The following is a 14793-nucleotide window of genomic DNA, read 5'->3' on the forward strand; positions in this document are numbered from 1 at the left end:
GAATACAATTTCTAATTGTTACCTTAAAAATAATAATTTAAAGTGAAAAAAAAAAACAATCAGGACAAAACTAGATATCTTCCATCATATACACTATATACCTACAGGATAAATTATAATTTAAATTTTTTGTAGAGATTATATTTATTTTTCAAACATTTAAATCTTACTTAAATATGTAGATAATCTAAAAAGAAAAAACATAATCTTTAGTCCTTATAGGTTTATCAAGTTTTAATTTTAGTCTCTAAAAAAATGAAAACTATAAGGACATGAAAAATAAAAATAACCTAATCTTTTTAAAATTATAAGGGTTAAAAACATTAAAAAAATTATAGAGATTAAAAATAAAATTCAATAAAACTATAAAAACTAACGATTATGTTTTTTCATATGAAAAACCAAAAAATTACTTGTAGAATTTATATAACTTATAAACAACTCTGTCTGTATAGATTTTTTTTTTTGGAAATCTATATATAGAATTTATATCTCTTATTAATTTAAATTATTTAAAATTAAATTAAATTAATTGAAAAAAGTGGTGCCACATCTTTCCCATGAAAGCGAATTATTTTTTTCCCTCTTGATGCATAATAATTGGGAACCTGAACTTTTTGTTCAAAAGATTGATTCGTTTGCTTTTTTATGGTTTTTGGTTTACCAATTGATTTTGCTTGAAACCCTTTTTCCCTCAAATTGAGGGCTTGTGGGGAAACTCATATTGATTGTATGTTAGTAGGGTGCACTACATAATCACATCGACATTATGAGACCATAAATGCTTTTCTCATAATCGTACCTACCTCGCTCTTTTCTCACCTTAAAAATTAAATAAAGTTTCATTTTTACACATTAAACTCTCTAGTCTCTAGCTCCTTTTGATTCTTTGTGTATATCATTTTCTATAAGAAATTAATAATCCTTGTCATAAGTCACTTTAGTTTGCATAAAATGGTTGGTTACTAATTAACTTTTTTTTTCAATTTTATCATTTCATAATTTTCTAGAAGTAGGTTAAAATGTGAGTGTGTACAAGATTTTTTTTTTCATACCAACATCAATAATTTAATCGTCTTCTTAGATTTCAGCATCATAATTAGAGGTGACTGACATATACTCCCACCGTTCAATATTATTAAGAACTTTTAACTAATTACACCCTCAATAAATTAATTAATCATTTTTAAAATTATGCACTATGTTATTTTTTATTTTTATTTAATAAGGTATCTCAATTAAAAATCTCATTACTTATACTTCTAAAAGTATTTTTAAAAAAAATATATTAATTATATTTTAAAAATATAAAATATCTTATATTTTTAAAAATGATACCTTATAAAAACCTTTAATAATTATAATATTAAATGGATGGAGTATATAATACAGTAACTTTCTTTCATTTCTTTTATATGTTGATTTAGAAATAAATTCATCAAGTCTTGTCTTCGGGAAAAGATGGAGAATCTTAGAAACTAAAGAGACAAAAAAGTTTATTTTCACTGTGTGAATGGAATATTATTGAAAATAGTGTGACTTGGCAGTTAGCATGTCAGTGTTGCTAATTAATACCATATGTCATGCTTATCAATTAATCACTGCTGGAATCGGTTGCTTAACTGGTTTGACAATACAACAACCCTCTAAAATCTGGATACAAAAGTTTCATAAGCAACAATTTTGTCCATATATAGTTTAGACAGACAATTTTTTTTTTTAGCTTTTACCCACAAAATATGTTAATAAAATGATGAGTGAGTTGAAATATAATAATTAAATTAAAGTCATTTTGTAGAGGTAGGATAAGACCAAAAAAATTAAATATTTATTTTACAGGCCAATATTGTGGACTAATATTGAATGAATTAATATAGCATCATGATTATATATCACATTATCCATGCATAAGTTGTAGATAATACAATTTTTTCCCATAGAACATGGAAAAAAGTCATTTTGTTTTGATCAGCATGCATGTTATTTTATAATTTGTCTTTTTTTTTACTTTTAATTTTGAAATGTCTATAGTATATTAAACTGGGCCTATATTAATTTATATATGTACTAATTAACATATAAATCAAAAAATAAAATAAATTTTTATAAAAAGGAAATAAATAAGAAAGAAGATTGCTTGAAATAGTTTAGTCAACTAAAAACAGTAAATAGCACTATATGCATCCCTGAGTAATTGTACTGAGAGGAGTTATAGAAGCAACCCATCGATATAGCTTGCAGTCAAAATATATCTTCAGCGAATTGTCAAATAGAAATGACTTAAAGTTAAAGCAACCAATAAATGTCCTCCCATTTTCATCCATATATTAATTTAATTTGTTACATTATTTTATTTTAGTTACAGCTGTTTCTACTTTATTATTAATTAATTAATTAATTAATTAGCTATTGGGACTTTGGATCGGATAATGAACTTGACTTAAAATGAGAAGACAAAGAAAATCGAAGTTATCTTTCCTTAAGATGTTTGTGTATGTGAAACAATGTGAAGAAGTAACATTAGAAAATTAAAATAAAATTATTAATATGTTTTTTAAAAAACTTATATTTCTTTAAAATTATTAAAGATAATGATTTTTAGTCTATTTAATTGATTCGAACATATTGTAACTTTGCATTCATATTGAAAACAAAAAAAAAACAGAGAGAAAAAGCTGATAGAAAAAATATTGATTTTTCTTGTCAGTACAAACTCCTAAATAAAATAAAATATAATTTTTAAACTACTTTAAAATACTTCCTCCATTATCGGCAAACTAAGATAAGATGAAAATTTTCGAGGCACCCAGTTGTTTTTAGGGAGAAAATGGCAAAAAGGATCAAGAGGGCAAAATATTTGGATACAAGGACCAAAATTTGAAAAATGCAAAAAGGATCAGGAGGGCAACTCATTTGGATACATGATTTTCTCATGTGAACTTAAAGAAACTCATATGAACTTAATTTCTTTCAAGGACCTTCTGCATTTTCTAGAGGGAGAATAGCATGTAAGGCTCCTATAATGGAAAAAACTGCACTGAAGGTCAATATATTTTGAATTGTTTAAACAGGCCCAAAAGCCTTATATATAAATATATTTCTTCATGAAAAAACACAGTTGTCTCAATTATACAAGTTTTTCAAATGCATGACCAATGCAATGTTCACCAAGAACATGATGAGGTCGATAAGTCAATAAGACAATATTCATTTATTATACATAATTTGTATTATTAAGTTAAACAAAAATGTATAAGTTTTCTAGGTGAATATGTACAACATAATGTCCTTAAATAATATGACAAGATTTATGTATAAACAACACAATATCTGATTATTATATTATATTCACATGTGATTAAGTTGAACAATAATATACAATTTTTGTATGTACAATGCAATTTCTATTAAGACCATGACAAAATGCATGCATGAACAATACAATATCTATTTATTATACATAATTCATGTGATAAAAGGCAAATGTATCTTTTCGTGAAAGAACATACTTGCATTTGAAGCCAAGGGGAAGGCAGAAACAATTCAAAATATATTGGGTCTTTTGTGTGATTTTTCCACAAGGGGAGTCTTAGCCTTAGGTGCGATTGTTCCTCTTTTAAATATCGGTCTTTGTGCCCAGATGTTTTAGCTTCTTGATCCTTTGACCAATTTTTCCCTATTTTTAATCATCCTTATTCATATATGTGAGTATGCGTGTATATATATAATATACTTATTATATTCCTTATATTCGATTTTAATAACCAAGGGAGTATATTTTTTAAAAAGATATTAGATGAAACTGTGTGTGTACATACTCTCACATACACATTCATACATGGCACTGTTTGTATTTAATTTAAAGAATCGTCTTTCATGTCACCGGCCATCTTGTTGTGATCCTCAGGATCACATGCAAGTCACTCAACTCACAGGGATGTGATAAGATAGTTGGGATTAAGAACTCCTGCGTAGGTTTAACGTAGTACAATATTTATAATATCTATTCTGCATCTTTTATCTAAAAAAAAACTTTTTTGATATAATATATTTTTAATATATACCGATTAATAATCTTCTTGTATATCTCAAAGAGAAAATATCTCATCTAAAAGGTACGTACTGTATATATATATACACACACACACTTTTCTCTCTATATATACTTCAAGCAAATAAGTTGAATTGAGACGATGAATGATGAATCTGATTCTGATGCATTATTGTTCAATAATAATATATTGATGCCATCAAATGATTTTTTTAATTTCTTCTGTTCTTTTTTTTTTAGACGAAAAATTATAGGCCATTATTCTCCGCTTCCATTTCCGGCTCTGGAGTCTATCTGTTGTGTCTAGGTCAATATCATCCATTTATATATCTACGACCTAGAGGCCATTTCAGAATCCACTTTTTTCTGAATTGTCATTTGTGTGTGTCATATTTTTTTTCTGTCCCAAGTTCTTCTGGTTCAGAAAATTAGGGTTTCTTTTTATAGACAACTTGATCTCTATCAATCGATCGAGTTTTTAAATGATTAAATATATAATTGTAATTTTCTGATTTGAAAGATCTCTCATCGGATCATCTCAATGCAGTTAGCTTTTCAGTGAGATTTAAATGAACAATTTGTTAATTACAATTTTGTATCGATGTGTATGATATATTGGGTTTTGTTGTTCCGTATAATCTTGTTTTTATTCTTAACAAAATTAATTTTATAAATTAATTTAAAAATGTGAAAAAAGACATAAAAAATTATAGTATAGGATGAATACAATTTTCTTGATCTTTTTTTTAATAATTTGTTGGATTCTTGCTTATAATTTTTGGGTTTTCTAATGTAATTTTTGTCTTCTTTTATCATTTTATAAGCAATTAATGATCAAATTTAATTTTTTTTTTCAGACAAACTAAATTATACTCCCTTTGTTAAAAAAATATAAAATATTTTTAATTGAATCTCTTTTTTAATAAAGTAGTACTTTCAAACCAACCATATCTTTTTATATTTATCCCTATTAAACACCCTATAATAAATATAAAGTTATTATCAATAGGAATCCTATTGAAAAAAGGGTAATAGTTACGCCTTAAAAAACTAAAAATGTATTATATTTTTGAACATTCAACTCATTAAAAAATGTCTTATATTTTTAAACAGAGTGAGTACTATTTTTAAAAATTAAAGAAAAATATTATTAAAAAAATGAGTTTAGGATTTCATATATTTTTTAAATATATAATTTAAGATTCAATTTATTTTTTAATCTTAAATTTAATTATCTACTCTATAAGATTTATGTATGTGTGAGTATTTCAATAATAGTAGTAATAACAATAATAGCAACTTTACAATATTTTTAACTAAATTTTAATTTCTAATAAAATAATTAATTATTTTTAAATTAATATCATCATTTCATATTTACTTTTATTTAATAAAATATTTAAATTTAAATTTAAAATAAATATAAAATAATTTATTTACTAAAAAAACACATTCATTATACATTACACGTCAAACACTAAAAATATTTAATATTTTTTAACATCAACTCCAGATATTTTTTAAATTAAAATATTGCATCATCGGGGCCCACTCATAATCAACTCATTAATTGCGCAAGCAATGGAGGCACAGCTTTCACTCTATTTGGCCTTTCCACGATGGCTTCTCGCCAATCCATGTGAAACATCAGAACATGGCAGTGAACTGCACTTATATGTATGCGCGCAACAATTCAATCCAATATCAGTATCATATATTTTCTTCACAATAAGATGTACAAATTAATGTTGTATCTGGTGAAATATCTCGTAAATTAGTTAAAATAATTGTACAAGAATTTGTGAAGCACGCCTACTGCAAAATCTGAGTGTGCAGATATTATATATGTTCTCAATCTCAATCACCTCGAGAGAGTAATTTACTTGACCTCGACTTCATAACAAGTAGTATCTCTAACGTGCAAAATATAGTCAATAACAATCTCAATTAATTGATTGATTATATTAATTGTCTGAAAATATTTTGACTCAGTTAATTAAAAGATAAATAGGCTTTTGTCCAATTGGGTTTACTTGAATGGCTCACATACCACAATCCGAACATAGAGGATCACTTTTTTTCTTGGATAAATGATATTAGCTGTAATATATATATATATATATAGAAAAAGATTAAGGAATGAGATAATTAAAATAAATTGTAAAAAGGTTGTGTTTTATCGGTAATATATACCATCTGATTTCATATTTCTAAAAGTTATGTCAAGTCTTCACTGCATATAATTCAAATTAAGTCAAGTAAAATCTCACATCAATATAAAGCTCTTCCCACATTAATTTTTTCTAATAATAATAATAATAATAATAATAATAATCAAACCCATGCAAAAGAGGATAAATCACATGGAATAAAAAATACTAAACTGAATCAACCAGTTTAACTTATAAATTGGCCTCTTCATCGATCCAATTTTTAACCTAACTCAATATGTAAATGACTTGGTGTGATTTGGGGTTAACATGAGATAACCTGGCTAATCTAATTGGGTTATTGGGTTAGGTGGGTCATTTTTTTTTGTGTCAAGACCCCCCAAAACAATGTCATTTTGGGGATTTTTTTAAAATTGTAAAAACTAAAAGGTAAAAAATTCAACTTCAAAATTTAAAAAATGAGACAACAGAAGGCGAGGCAATTAAATCAAATTTTACTGTGTATAGTTCAAACTTCAAACAGAGGGCCAGGCAACAAAGAACTTGAACCCTAGCTCAACTGTCATCGCTGTCGCCCCCGACTCCTGATTCTGTCACCGTCATCATTGCCTGTTGCCCTTCCTGAAGCAATGGAGAACCTCTCTCAATTTATGCTCGTTGCTCGTTGCTCGTTGCTCTCCTCACCCAGTGAATGCCTAGCCTTGGCCATTGACACCATCTACCCTCAATACAACTAGATTGCTCTCTCTCTTAGTGAATCAGAACTTGCCGTGAGCCAGTAACACTATCTACTAATAGTGGTCAGTGTTCTATTCTCTTCCTCCATCTACACTAATGAAACAAATACCAATGGGAAGCCAAGTTCTATCTTCACTCTTCACAAGTTAAAAGTGTTCCTTAACTGATGCAGAGAACCAGTTATTTCGCAAATGGTCAAGCTAATTTCATACGAAGTATGAACCATATTTTTGCTTGCCTAACAAAGTAGAAGCCGCCTCATAAAAAAAAAAAAAAAAAACTCCTACCTTAGAAGATTCATTATTCTTCTCAATTAATTTGCATTAATTGTTTTAATTTTTCATTATTTGTTATTGTTCATTTATCTAATTATTGCTTATCATTTATGATTGTCATTGTTGATAATTTTGGTGTTGATAATTATTAGTTTTAGACCTTTTAATGATTGAAAGGTTGTAATTATAAGAATGAATATTTAAAATATTGTATTTTATTATTATTCACTTTTGGTGATTGTAATTTTATAATTATTACTATATTTATATCTTATATTAGAAATTAATCTTGAATTTAGTTGAATATTTTCATGATTAATATTTTTTTATTTAAATTATATTATTTTAATGATGAACAATTTGCCCTTTAGGTTGACCCTTGGTTTAACTCCAATTGAACCATTAGCTTAACTGGTTCAATAACTGATCCGATTTTTACTACCTTAATAAATTACGAACTTGAACCAACTATGTACAAGAGTTAAAACTCTTGATAATTAGGGATTGTTAAGGTTTTTTTCCCCATTTATCTATTTAATTTGTTAAATATAAAGAACAATATTTAGATCACTTGGGTTCTTGTATGTCCATTTGGTTATTCCTGACTCAAGCGCAACAAATATTAATTAATCTTCCCATTAACGTTTCTAGTTAGTCATCACATTAATTAAATAAAGATCAATGAAAATGAAAATCAGCATCAAACATCATCACCATCATGAAGAGACTTGATCTCTCAATGATTGTTATAAATCCCAAAATCTATCCTTGCATATATATCTTGGATCACGCAAGAATTGTATAATTTAAACTCATTATTAGCTGGCTATATATAATTAATAAGCCTCTAATCATTATATGAACTTCTTTCAAGTCACTTCAAAAGGCTTCAAAACGCGTCTATCTATACAAGATTTCCGTGCATGGATTATATAATTTTCACTCATGGAATAATATGTGCTCAAATTAAATAGTTCTATAATCCATTGCTGCTTTATAAGTGAAAGAATCATGAAACAAGCAAGAATTTTTTTAAAAAAAGTGTTAAATTCAAGTACATGTGAATGCAAAAAGAAGAAGAAGAAGAGATATTCTCCCAATTGAACTCAATAATACTCAAATCCAATATAGTTCGGTGGTAATGTATGGGGAAGAAAAACAAAAAGTAAATTAAGGGTTGGTGACAACATTATTCTTTGTCATATGGGTGAATGACAATAAAATCTTAAAATAAAAAAATTAATGATAGCTAGATTCTTGATAAATTGTTTTGAAAAATAAATAGAAATTGCAATTGTATGTTGTGAATTATATTTAGAATTAGAAATTCGGGCAAGCCGGGCCTATTTGGGCTCAGCCAGAATACGCCCGACTTGAAGAGGCCCGAATCCAAACATGCCCGATTCTCAAAAAAGCTCGAATAACTAAGTTCGAGCTGAATTCCTTCGGGTGGCTCGCATAGCCAAATTTTATTTTAAAAATTATTTTTAATTAATTTTTTGACTTTAAAATTAATTATTTTATTTTATAAAAAATATAAAATATATATTTTTAATACTTAAATGATATATAAGACTCAAATATATGATATTTTTATCATAAAATGACTTAAAACTTAAAAAATTAATTAATATTTTATATATTTTTTAAAAATAATTTTTTTCATTTGGGTATTCGGGCCAAGCCCGAACCCGATCGGGCTTAGCCCAAATAGGTCCAAACATAAAATATCCATAATTTTTAAAATCTCAATCCTAAATTTTTTTGGGCGAGATCGGGCTAGCCCGTCGGGCTCGACCTGAATTACCAGCTCTAATTATATTTAGAATTTAAATTTTTTTACAATTTAAACTCCTAAATTTAAAACTGTCTGAATTAATATTTATAGTTATTTTTTAAAATTTTTTATCAAGATCTAATTGTCATTAATTCTCTATTTTGGGACTTTAATGCCATTCTCTCTTTCCTTATTTATATAGTCTTTCTGATATTAGACGGCCCCCAGAAAAAAAAAATTTAATAATATTTATATATGTAGTAGCTTGCGAATATGCATGATTAATCTTATGAAACATTATTTGTGAAGAGGATGATTCTTGGAAGAATATATATAATTATAAAGCTAAGTGTCGTCTGATTTTGATAATTGACTAAACAATCAGAAAAGAAATAGCTTTAACAACCATCATGAACTGATAAACTATATTAAGATTAATTAACTAATTAAGGAACTAAAAAAGTATTCTTCTAGGATCTTCTGTGAATCTTCCTCCACTAATCACTCCCAAAGGTGGGAAACAGGAGGCATTGTACCAAAAGAAAAAGAAAAAGTTAGAGAGGGAACAGATAAAATAAAACTTTTATCTTTTCACTGAAACTGCAAAAGTATCCCTTTTTTTACAGTGTGTGTACGTGTTTTTTTGTAATTATACATATTCATTCTTTCAAAAAATATAAGATATTTTTTAAAAAATTGAATATTAAAAAATATAAGATATTTTTAATTAAAGTGTAATCATTATTTTTTTTAAATGCCCCTATTCATAGTAATTTTATATTTATTACAGAATATTTAATAGAGATAAATATGAAAAGATAGGGTTAATTAAAAATATATAACTACTTTATTGGAGGTGAAATTAGTTAAAAATACTTTACATTTTTTAATGTAGGGAGTAAATATATAGATTTCAACATAAAAGTATGTTAGGGAAAATTTTAAAATTAATTAGTTATTCTAATTTATTAATTAGTTATTCTAATTTAATTTGGGGTTAAATTATACATAACTGTCATGAATTTGAAGTCATGTGCTATTAATCTTCTTTACTTCTATAAATGGTTAGATTGTATCTTTAATTATTTAATTTTATACAAGATTTTGTTCTGGTCCCTTAATTTTATAACAAGTTGAATCATTCATAAATTATATATAGATTATATGTATATTGTCTCATATTCCTTTAAATATATCAGAAAATATGTCTATCTAAACTGAAAAAAACGTGATAAACCAAATAAAAAAATCCCCACACACACTTACACACATCAAATACCAAAATAAGACAGGGAGAATGACAATAAAGTCAAATTATAGTTAGGCTCTCGATAATTTTTTTAAAAAAATAATTTATAAATATAGATTTAAATAATTAAAAAAATTAATTACAAATTAAAAGTTATATTTAGAATTTAAAAATTCTTGAATTTACAATTATTTGAATCAATATTTAAAACTGGTATAAATTTTATTATTTTCAGACTTTAATGTCAATTTTCTAATAAGATATTCCTCAAAGTAAAATAAAAATAAAAATAAAGAGTAAAGCAGTGAGAAGGCTAGCAAGGTGGACTTTGGTAAAGAATAAGATGGTGGTGATAATCATATGTGTAGTTTGAAACAGACTCAAATGGGTTGGATCCACACCATTGCCTTTCCTATATTAATATTGACAATAAAAATTTAATTATTAGTCATTCCCCATCTTCAAAGTGTGTAAAAGACTTTATTTTTGACCCCACAGATCTTCAATTTTATTTAGACCACCCTCTACTTTATTTAGAAATCGCAGGCTGATATAATATGTTTATACTGTTGGAAAAAAAGGTCTTGTACTATACTTTTTTTTTATTATTAATATTGTTTTGTACATTATTTATATGATTGTAAGGATGGTAGATCATCTAGGAATCAACAACGACTTTGGTTGGGTCTGTAGTGTACTTAGTTGGACCACTTGCTTTTTGAGTTTTTCCCTACTCTTTTCGGAGGGAAAAAAATTAGGAAATTTTTTTTATTTTTTAGAAAGTTGAACTTTTGTCCCCATAATTTCAATAAATTGTCATTTGATCTTCTAGAATTTAAAAATATTTAAATAAGATATTATGATTTAAATAAAATTTTAACTTGATTTAGCCATTATTATTTTATTTATCCACTAATATTTTTTAAATGTTAGTTGATTTTACTTCATTCTATACACTTTTTTATTGTGATATATCATATACGTGTAAATTATTGGGATAATATTATAATTAAATATCTCAACAAAATTTTGAAATGCTCAATTCTAGTGGTAGGGACTAATCAGAAATTTTGAATATTATAGATAATATAATATAGGAACCAAAGTTTAACATCCTATTAACTATTTTTTAATTGTATCTTTAATATGAAGAAGATTTGAGCCATCATTATTCATTGGCATGAAGGTGCTTTAGGCCTTTACAATTGTTTATATTGTCTGGAGCCTGGACCATGAGTTATAAACTCGAAACTTTTATTATTATAATTATAATTTTTCATATACTTGATAAAGTTAAAATAAAGTATAAAGGAATATAAAAAGGGGTCGTTGGAGGAAACATCTGGGGAAGTAGATGTGAAATTATTTAATACTTTTTTATGTTTATGTAAAATATACAATGTTAAATTATTTCATCTATTAAGGTTTTAAATTGAATTATATGTTTCTTTTTGTATCTTACGTGATCAAATTTTACTTGTTTTGTATCATTCATGAGAAATGTAATTTATAATTGTAAACAACTTTGAGTTACTATGAATTTATAATTTAAGGGTCAATTTGCCATGTAACCCTGTATTTAATATCTATATTTTCCATTAAGCATATAAAACTCTTTCTAATTCTCTTTTTCTTCAAAATAATACTTTTGTGGTAAAGAATTCAAATTATATATCAATATCAATATATATACATATATACATATGTATCGAAATGCAAAAAAAAAAAATTACTGCAAGCAAGAAACGGTAATGAAACATTATATGCATTGAAAAAACAGCAATTTCTCATTTATAAAGAATATGTTTTTTTATTTTATCAAATTGCATATATAATAAATTTTATGTGACTCAGGCTACTCTAGACTATATATAAAAAGGTGAAAACCAATTATATATATGTACTCCTGAGTTGATCAATCCATTTGATATTGCACAAGATTTTCCCTGTCTCTTTTTCGATGGGGGTAATAATGTTGTGTCTTCTAAAGGTAATTGTAGATATGGGAAAGTAAAAGGTATTTTTTTAAAAAAAAAAAAAGGGATGATTCTATGGAGTAAAATATTTATTACTAAAATCATATATCATATAAAAGGCATTTATATAGACAATAAATTTACTTAAAAGCTGATCTCCGCCAAACCAAAACTTCTTCCACGTTTTATTTTAAAATAATTAATCATTTATTTCATATAGTTTTGATTTAATTAAAACTCATGACACAAAATTTAACTTGATGTAACTAAATTATTATAATTTTGAATCGATTAAAACTCAATTCTAAACTTTAACTCATTATAACTTAAGTTCAATAATTTTAATTATTTAAAATAATAGTCCTTATCATGTAAACAGAAAATAAAATTATAAGAATTAAAGTTATTTCTTAAAACTTAAATTTCTAATATTTTAAATTTTTAAAACCATATAGGGACTATGTTGCATTGAATTAAAATTTAGGGATTAATTTTTAACTGAACCAAAACTATTATATAGATTGAATTGTATTGAATTAAAGTTTAAATATTGAGTTATAACCAAGTAAAAACTATAATGCTAAAAAAATTAATTCTCTCTTTTATTTATTTATTTATTTATCTATCTAGATACTAAATTTAATTACTTGAATTTTGTTGTTGCAAATTTTATATTTTATACTGATGGTTTGAAAAAAAATATTTCACATTATTTGAGAGATATGCAATTACTTGAAAACTTAAATTTTTTCATTCATGAGTCGTAATTCTTGTTGAATCACAAAGGTAGAAAAAGCATTTTAATTAAAAAAACGTGGTCAAATATGCATGCACCATAGCATCTTTAAGCCACGCAAACTCATCATTTAATTTTCAAAAAGATGCATGCGCCCAATTTTGCAAAACCCTAATATTTAACTTGTCATTCCCAGGAATTATAATGTCAAATCATGGCTCGAGTAATAATAATATTTGAGAAACAATAGTCACGCTGCTATTCTATCACAATAATATTATATATTTTTATGTACTGCATCCGGAAATATTTGCATGGTATTTCAACAAAAATTTAGGCGAGCCACATCTCACAAATTAAAAAAAGTTGAAAAAAATTTTAATGACTTAAAAAAATTTAAATATTTATAAAATCTCCATCAATAATATTGTTATATATCAATAGCAAAAATTTATATTTATGTTTTTTTTAAATATAAGCCGACTCTTTTTGATTGGATCAACCAATATTTACATATTTGTCAACACTTTAAATCACACAAATGATCTAAGTTTGTATACCTTTTGCAATAATACATGGCATGCCTCGTCTTAATAAGTCATGTGCATTTGGGTTTATTAATGTTGAAGCTTCAAGCTTTTCATTATATATATGTTTGTCTATTTCATATAGTAGGTTTTATATACAAAACAAAATGTTTATATTCACACTAATTTCTTCAACAACCCTTTGCATGTTATGCATGAAAAGTATAAAAGTGTGTTCACTAGAAACAATAATAATAAAAAGGAAGGAAAAAGAAGTGTCAAAAGCATATTCAATACTAGATGTAATTGGTAACGTATTGTTGAACCCTTTATGGGCAAAATCATAAAAAGCTTTTATATATAATGCTTAAGAAACAAGATATATATATATATAAGTGAAGAGAATTACTAGGTTTTTTTCACATAGGAAGCAGGAGTGACAAGTAACATCAAGTGTATACATAATAAAACTCAATGATAAGGCAGACAAACATGAGTGCATTTGTATGTTGTGGACAATACAAGTCAAGCACCTCCTTACAAATTAAAATACTTTTATGATCATCTTACTTTACTTCTCACCATAGCCATCCATTCATGGATTCTCAGTTATTGTACAACAGTAGTACAGTGTTGTTGATATACACACTTCGATCCTTAATATGCAAAAAACTTAATGAATTTCATCAAATAAATCCTGGATTCTCTGCTATTGTGCAACAGTAGTACTGTGCTACTAATATACACGCTTCGATCCTTAATATAAGGAAAATTTAATCAACTTTATCAGACGAGTTTGGGGGGTAGGCAAGGGTGTTTGCCCCCATGTTACAATTTTTTTAAAAAAAATGCTATGTTTTTATTTGAAAAAAATGCTAAAAATAATTAATTTTGGCAGCCCGTTATTATGTAATTTTGCATTTTGACCCCATCCAATTGTATCTAGATCTGTCCTTGAACTTCACACTTAATAAGAAATAGTAGTTATTACTTTTATCCTTATAAATTTTTTGAAAAAAATATGTAATTTTCTAATTTTATTTCATTCTTTACAATTAATAATCAAAATAAATTTCTATAGGAATTCAAATATTAATAAATAAACAAGGGAAAAATTGAAAAAAATAATCAATTACTCTAACTTTGCCTTATATTAAGGATCAAAAAAGTTTTCAAAGTTTGTCAAGAGTGTGTGTGTGTAATAATCTAGTATTTACTATGCGCTGTTCATTTTCTTTTTAAGGTTACTTTTTAGAAGTTTAATTTATTATTTTCCTATTTATAAGTTATTTT

Source organism: Prosopis cineraria, unplaced genomic scaffold (assembly GCF_029017545.1).
Source record: "Prosopis cineraria cultivar Desert tree isolate PC_DT_omini unplaced genomic scaffold, ASM2901754v1 PC11, whole genome shotgun sequence".
NCBI lineage: Eukaryota > Viridiplantae > Streptophyta > Magnoliopsida > Fabales > Fabaceae > Prosopis > Prosopis cineraria.